The sequence below is a fragment of the Triticum dicoccoides genome, chromosome 6A (genome assembly GCF_002162155.2).
Source record: "Triticum dicoccoides isolate Atlit2015 ecotype Zavitan chromosome 6A, WEW_v2.0, whole genome shotgun sequence".
Classification (NCBI taxonomy): domain Eukaryota; kingdom Viridiplantae; phylum Streptophyta; class Magnoliopsida; order Poales; family Poaceae; genus Triticum; species Triticum dicoccoides.
This window is the reverse complement of record NC_041390.1, coordinates 631,218,059-631,226,188: the sequence shown is the minus strand read 5'-3', so window position 1 is coordinate 631,226,188 and position 8,130 is coordinate 631,218,059. Positions and strand designations below refer to the sequence as shown.

At 50.5% G+C, this 8,130-nt stretch overlaps 1 pseudogene; it reads right to left on the bottom strand.

Moving 5' to 3' along the window:
- Window positions 1–4,475: 4,475 nt before the first annotated feature.
- Window positions 4,476–7,923, bottom strand: LOC119316809 (annotated as a pseudogene).
- Between the last annotated feature and the right edge of the window lie 207 nt (window positions 7,924–8,130).

Sequence of the window (8,130 nt, the reverse complement as noted above, 5' to 3'; positions counted from 1 at the left end):
AACAAGCAGCCATGGCCCATGGCTGCAAAGGCCAGGGAGAAGAAGACGACGCCATCGCCATCGTCATGGGAGGAGGAGAACGAGAGCATCTACGACGGCGTCTTGCAACTGCCCCAGCCCAACTTCACGTTCAAGACCTTCTCCCCCACGGACGCGGTCGGCGCCATGTCGACGAGGCTCGAGTTTTTCCCCTTCTATGGCGGGGGCTATGAGGGCAGGATCCTCTGAGTCGATGAGGATGGCAAGGCCGCACTCTACGACGCCGACACGTCCACCGTCAAGATGATCCCCAACCTCATCTTGCCGGAGACCGAGAGGGGTATGAGCGACCCCGTCTCTTTCTCCGGCACCCACGGGGCCTACGACCCCGGTCTTGTGTGCCATTTCGTTGCTTGGAAGCAGCCTATGGTTTTGGCATCACCAGTTTTTAATTCCTCTTAACAGTAACAGCAACTTGCTAACCTTGTCATCTTGAATGGGTATATTCCCCTAAAAAACGTTATGGTTGTATATTTCCAAGTTATAGCTGATTGTGCGTTATAAAATAATATCAAAATCATGTAAAATTAATTGAAAACAAGTACAACACAAATAGTACTTAATTATTACATAGTTCGTCGATCCACGACCTAAATTTCAACACAATTACGGTGAGAGTATCTCACTGCGGCCGAGACAGTTGCCCGACCAGCAAGGAATGGCGTCGAGATATTCCAGGGGCCGGAGGGGGGCCGTGGGATGCGACCAAAACCAGCGGCTCTGCACCGGCCGAGTGGCAAGAGCTTGGCCCGAAGCAACAGCTTGGCGGTGGACGTCGCGACCACTAATTGACGTCGGCAGGTGGCGACAGTGGTGCAAACCATTTCGAGTGGCGACGGGGCAGGGAACGGCCGGATTCGATAGAATCGGGTGGCGACGGGGAACTTTCAGTTGGGACGGTTGGGGTTCTCACGGCGGCCGAATTTGTTTTTGGCTATTCCTGTGTGCGTGTGTGTGCTGGATAGAGTTGTTGAACTACATGTATACGTTGTGTTTCTGTTGTAACTGTAGAGTCCTATTCTGTAGGCTAGCCCGAGTCATGGCCGTGCATGCACCTGCGCGTGCCCCTGCACGTTGCCTTATCTCTCTCCCTCTATTCTATATATGTAACCACTTCAGATGGAATACAATCAGTGATTACGGTGGCTCATTACTCTTTAGCTAGAGTGACAGTGCCGGCAACGTGCGGGTCACCGCCGTCATAACAGGCTGACTGGCCGAGTAGGCATGTGGATGTTCCATTTCTATCACATGTAACTTGGCAAGCTGAATGTTGATGGCTTCAAGTTGGAAAGAGCTTCAGTACGTAGGTAGTTTTCTTCAGCTGTTCTCTCTTAAACATTCCCTTTAGTTGTGAAAATCTCTAGGTAAGAGCATCTCCAGCCGCGCCCCCAACAGGCCCCTCAGGCCACTTTTTTGGCGCCGGCGTAAAAAAAACGCCTCAGTCGCGTCCCAGGACGCCGAAAAACGCCGATTCGGACCTTTTTTCCGCCCGGCGGTCACAGACCGAACCCGGCGCACTGGGGGCAGTTGGGGGCTCCGGCGCAAGGAAAAAGCGCGGATGGCCCACGCCGTCAGGGGAAAAGTCAAGGTTTTCTTCCCCGACTCGCCTCCCATCCCCGCGCCCTCGGCCGCCAGTAGCTATATCCCGCTGCCGCCCGCCGCCTTTCACCACTAGATAGCCATTCCATGCCGGAAAAATAGCAAAGCTTCGCCGCGGCAGCCCTTCCAACAGCAGCTGGGCGTTTCCGACCGCGGAGGGGCAGTTTAGCAGCGGGTACACACCCACCGGGTGCAAGGTGTTCGGCGATTTGCCTGCCTCGGCGATGAACACGGATGACGAGGAAGCGCTCGCCGCGCTGCTGGAGGAGGAAGCCGAGGCCGACGTCCAAGAAGAAGAGCATCTCATGGTGCGCGGTGACGGCCGCGGCGGCGGTGGTGACCGCGGTGACCGTGGACGCGACTTCAACAACAGGCAAGGCATCGGCGGTGATCGTGACCGCGGCTCCTTCCCCAAGCCACAGAACCGTGGCAACCCTGGAGGCAACAGCGGCAACTACAACAACAACGCTGCCAAACCAACGTGCGAGATCTACGGCAAGCTGGTCACCCAGCGTGGAAGTGCTGGAAGCGTTACGACTCCTCCTATCAAGGGGGGGGAGGAACGCTCTGCAAACATGGCGGCTCCTCAGCATCTCATGGTGCTCGCCGCCCTCGCCCATGGATGAAAAGCCGCGGCGAGGTGGCTCGACGCCGGGGCGGGTGAAAGCAAAGAACCGTCATCGTCTCGAAGGGTACTGCATGCTCTACTCGGACTACTTCGCCGATGCTCCACTTCACGGCGAGAAAACATTTCGTCGCCGTTATCGGATGAGCCGAAAACTCTTCCTCAGGATTGTGAATTCCATCCGGGAGTTCGACAACTACTTCAAGTGCAAGATGGATTGCACCGGCGCCCTTGGATTCACCTCCATCCAGAAGTGCATGACAGCGATGAGGATGCTTGCATTCGGAGCTCCTGGTGATTCACTCGACGACTATGGGCGCATGGCCGAGTCCACCGGCATAAAGTGTTTCTACAAGTTCTGTCGGGCAGTGGTGGCAGTGTTTGGACCGCAATACTTGAGAACACCCAATGCGGAAGACACTGTTCGGATCCTAGCACAGAATGCAGCAAGAGGATTTCCTGGGATGCTTGGAAGCATCGACTGCATGCATTGGAAATGGAAGAATTGCCCATTTGCTTGGCAGGGATGTACAAAGGCGCCAAAGGCGGTTGCAGTGTGGTACTTGAGGCGGTGGCCACACAGGACCTCTGGATTTGGCACTCCTTCTTTGGTATGTCAGGAACTCACAATGACATCAACGTGCTGCAGTGCTCTCCTGGTTTTGCCAAGCTTGTTGAAGGTCATTCTCCTCCGGTGAACTTGGAGATCAATGGGCGGCACTACAACAAGGGGTACTATCTAGCTGATGGCATCTATCCGAGATGGTCGACATTTGTGAAGACGATCTCAAACCCTGTGCCAGGAGGCAAGAACGCCTGGTTTGCGAAGGTTCAGGAGGCTTGCAGGAAGGATGTCGAGCGGGCATTTGGTGTGCTTCAATCTCGATTTGCTGTTGTCCGGTACCCCGCTCAGACCTGGTCGAAAGATCAAATATGGGAGATTATGACTTGCTGTGTCATCTTACACAACATGATCATCAAGAGCGAGCAAGAAGACCCAGTGTTTGACACTGAACCATACTACAGGCAGGGTCCTCTAGCCGAAGTTGATCACCAGCTACCGGCGACCTGGACTGTCTATCTCAGTATGCGTCAGGAGATCCGAGACCCACAGATGCATCATCAACTGCAGCAAGATCTGATAGGGCAGCTATGGAGGCTCAAGGGCGACGCCGGGCGCGACGTGTGATGAAATGTGAGTTTTTATTTGTTGAACTATATAATTTGTATTAAACTATTTATTGTTGTACTATTTTGTTGAAGTATTTGATATTTCTGTGATGAAATATGTGATAAAAAAATTTATGTGCATAATTGAACGCCGAACAATCGCGAAACACGCCGAATATGGGCCTATCGCCGCTCATATGGGCCCTTTATTTGTCAAAATGAGGCTGAAAAGTGAGCCAATATCGGCGCCTGGGGGCGAACTGGGGGCGACGACTAGGCGCGAAACCGCCCCCAGCGCCGGTTGTATCGCCGGCTCGCCCCAGGGGCGATTTTTATGCGTCCTGTGGGCGAACGGCTGGAGATGCTCTAAGGCGCTGACATAACGTTAGGCCGAACTTCTCATAACATCATCGTTTTATATCACACTTGTCCTGGGTTTGTCAGATTGTACAGTAGATTTTATTTTTTCAGGAACACGATACAGCCCCAGTCATCTGCTGGGGACAATATATAATCCAATCAGAAAGGAGTTGCTCGCGCAAGAGCCCATCAACATAAGTAACAGCAAAACGTGAAAAGTAGATTTAAATTTTGTGCCATACTTGCACAATCGCCCTCACGTTACAAGATACTCCCTCCGTAGCAAAATAAGTGTCTTAACTATAGTACAACTTTGTACTAAAGCTAGTATTCCCTCCGTCCGGATGTACTTATCCTAAAAATAGATAGAATGGATGTATCTATAACTAAAATAAGTCTAGATACAATCATTTCTAAGACAAGTATTTCCGGACGGAGGAAGTACAAACTTGAGACACTTATGTTAGGACGGAGGGAGTACAAGCTATTTTATTTTGCATTCCAGTTCACAGTTCACACACATGAAAAACGATAATAGAGAATGAAATGCTCGATCAAGGCTGAACTCTGAACAGAATTTAGCTAGGAAACACACATGCAGTTGAAAGGAAAAGCATACTACTAATTAAGGCCATAGAAAACGTACGGGAGCAGCAGTGTTCCAGAGATGCGCACCTCATCACCAGTCCACTACAACTCTGATCTTGTTGGACTCAGAGAGAGTCTTGAGCTGCTCAACTGCACGCTGCATTGCTGGGTTGCTTTTCCAACCACGGAGCTTGACCTCTTTAAGGCTGTTCAAGTTCTCGACGCCAACAAAGCCCATTTGGGTAATGTCACCAAAGTCCAATACAAGTGTCTCGAGCTCTGTCATTGATTTTTTCTCGAATGTGAGCATGGTGCTACATCCGAACACCTTCAAGATCCTCAACACCGGGAAACTTTGGTCACGTGCAACTAGTCCTGGTCCTTTGTAGCTACCATGCCCCAGTTGGATGCTCTGCAGATTTGGCAACTTACACAAGACATGAAATAACTGGTCGCCAACAAGTTCTGTCCGTCCTAGAACAAACTTGGTGAGGTGTGTGAGTGATGAGATCCATTCAGGCAGTTGGCTGATGCGGCCATATACACCAAGGAATTGGAGGAGTGGTGGCGGCGTGGAGACATGAAGGAGAAACTCCAAACCGTCCTTACCCCCGTAGTATTCCAGATGGAGCGATTGGAGAGTGCTTGTCTTGCTCAGGGAGGTGGCAAGGTTAGTCAAAGACTCCTGCAAGAACTCATCCGTCTCAATTCGGATACTTAGCACCTGCAGCTGTGGTAGCTTGCCGATCTCTTGGGTAACCAATGGAACATCATCGCCATCGAGGATTCCCGTGTCCACCACGCACAACGTCTTCATGTTCCCTAGCTCCCGTGGCAGAAGCCACTCATTGGACCTGAGGCACTCTAGTTTGCTCAGCTTTGTCACAGTTTGCGGCAACAACTTCCCGATGCTTGTACTTTTTATATCAAGAGTCTCCAAGTGCTCTAGGTTGCCAATTTTGTCAGGAATCGCTTTGACATTTGTACCCCTCAAGCTCAAGAACCTGAGGAGATACAATCGGCAAACATCTCTCATGTGCTTATCTCGCAGGGACTTGCAATCTTCTAGGTCAAGTACCCTGAGCAATTTGAACTCGCCTAGACGGTCCAAGAGCTTCTCAAGGCCATAACTGCACTGAAATGTGGTCAGCGACCGGACATATTGTACCTTTATCCCCTCAACGCAATGCCTTGCATGATGTTGCTCGTCATGGTCGTTATCATGTATGGAAAGGCGACGGGTCTTTCCATGTCCATGTGGCATTCTTCCATATTGCCGCCCCACCAAGCAAACAAAGTTAGACTCCTTGGATTTGGACACCATGACCTCAAGGATCATGTCATGCACCCGGCACCCCTCTACTTCTACTTTTGTAGAACCATATTGTTCCAATACAAACTTTTCCAGCTGAATCATGTTCCTATTTATCAACTCATTCAAATATTCTTGTGCAACCTCCAACAAAGTCAGCCCTCGCTTCTCAGTGACCAAACCTTCAGCAATCCATCTGTATAGCAGCCTATATTTTCCAATCACATAATGCTCTGGGAAAATGCTGAGATACATCATGCAGGCCTTGAGATGACGAGGCAGGTAGTCATAGCTGAGTGTAATCACCTGCCTCATCCTCTCGAGGGTAGGGTGGCTCTCCATCTGAGAACCAATTGATCTAGAAACTCTTTCCCATACTGTTATGCCTTCAACCGACCTGTAGTTTGTCAGAAGGCTGGCGATGCTAATGATGGCCAATGGCATCCCGCCACATTTTTTCAAAATTGTGTCCATGTATTTTTCCTGTCCACCCAGGCAATAAGCCATGGGGCCAAATACTCTATTCATGAACAGTTCCTTACTAGCCTCTAATTTCATGGGCTCCATATGATGGACAAAGTAGACACTAGCTGCCTTGGCCACCGTCTCTATCCGAGTTGTCACAATGATTCTGCTGCGGAATTATTTTCTGGCAATTTGAGGCGGATAGCTTCCCAGGCTGCTAGGTTCCATACATCATCGATAACAATGAGATACCTGGTTTAATTGGACATAGACATTATTGGAGTTAGGAATTTTGTATGCATGGACACATTGAATTTGTAATATAGTTGTTCAAATAGAAATACTAACAGCATTTACAACAAACTAAGGAGCTCGATTTTCCTTTTCCCCAGAAGATAAAACATTTTTTGTTTCTTGGCAAATGGCAGCAAAGATTCTTTATCTAGGTGTTGCAAATAGTTTACTAAGATGTTATATTATTCTTCAAAGATGTGGAAACCAAGAGCAGCGATTCATAGTTCAAGTACTCTGGGCGTTTATAAATAAAAGAGGTTCGCGCGAGGAGCATTTCTTATGAAGATCGGATGTCCACAGACAAAAAAAGAGGTGCAGAAACTTTTCAAACATTTTTCTCTATTTGGGGGGGTGCTATCTCTCCACTCTACTAGTACGATAAGCAAAGTGTGAAGTATGCAACATACATATACATAGCAGTGGTGGTCACCTAGTAATTCTTAGATTTTATAGTATTTTAAAAAAATGACGTTGAGCAGAGTGGTAAATTTTATTTGGGAACGATAGTCTATTACCTCTTATGATCAAGGAGCTCCTTGATCTTGTTGTACAACTTTTCCACATCCATCCCATGTATTTGCTCATCATCTGATTTCTCCCTTGGGATCTGCTGGAGCACCCGTACCAACAGTCCTTTCATGTCCTTCTCGGCATGGAACCCTTGTGACACGGACACCAGCGCCTGGCAAGGGAAGTCCGCATCCAGCCGCTGGCACAGCTCCATGGCCAGGGTTGTCTTCCCTAGCCCTCCGAAGCCCACAATGGAGAACACCTTGAGCCTGTTGCCATCCTCATCATCCGCCTTGATCTGGTCATCCTCAGCATGGACGGGCGCTTTCATCTTGTCATCCTGATCATGGATCACCGCCGCCTTGATCTTCTTGGCCAAGGCATTGGCCTGTTCCGTGATGCCGACAAACTGATTAGGGTCGTCGACACGGCGGAGAGCATTCGTGGAGACGGATGCCGCCGAGGCTAGGGCAAAGCAGGCGGCTCTCGGTAGCGCCGCCCGGTCGATGCCATAGCGAACGCGGCGTTCGCTGACGGCGGTGGTACGTGCCAAGAGGGCTTTGATGTCAGCGGCGAGGGTGCGCTGCAGCACAAGCTTCTCGTACGGGTACCTGCCCATCCGCTTGGCGCGGGAAAGCAGGTATCCGGCCCAGGAGAAGATGAGCCCGTGATTAGGGGCGACGTCACTTGGTGGATGTGGGGTTGGGCGGGTGATGCAGAGGGAGTAGGTGTCGGTGCAGTCCTCAGCGTCGTAGGCGAGATCAAGCACCTGCTTCTCCCACTCCCGGACGAGGTGGTCGACGGATTCCTGATCCGCCTCAGAGATGATGCGAAGGGCGGCGTTCATGGTCGCCAGTTCGTCCCGCAGGTGGACGACCTTGTCGCCGACGCCCCGTATCTCCTGGAGCTCCTGCACCAACACCTGACCCAAGTTGCTCACGATGGACAAGTTCTCCATTTTCAGGGAGCGGAGAACTTTGTTGTTGGTTGCTTCGTTGGCGGTGGAAGACTGCAAATGGCGATGCTCCTCCTACCCGGGCTGGACTTGCCTTTGTAGTCTGGGAAGCGCACTGTCTACTCAATTATTAGTAAAATAGTGCTGCCTCTAAAAAAAAGGTAAAATGGTGCTAATGGTAAAATCCGGGAAACTTACGGCCGGGCCTCG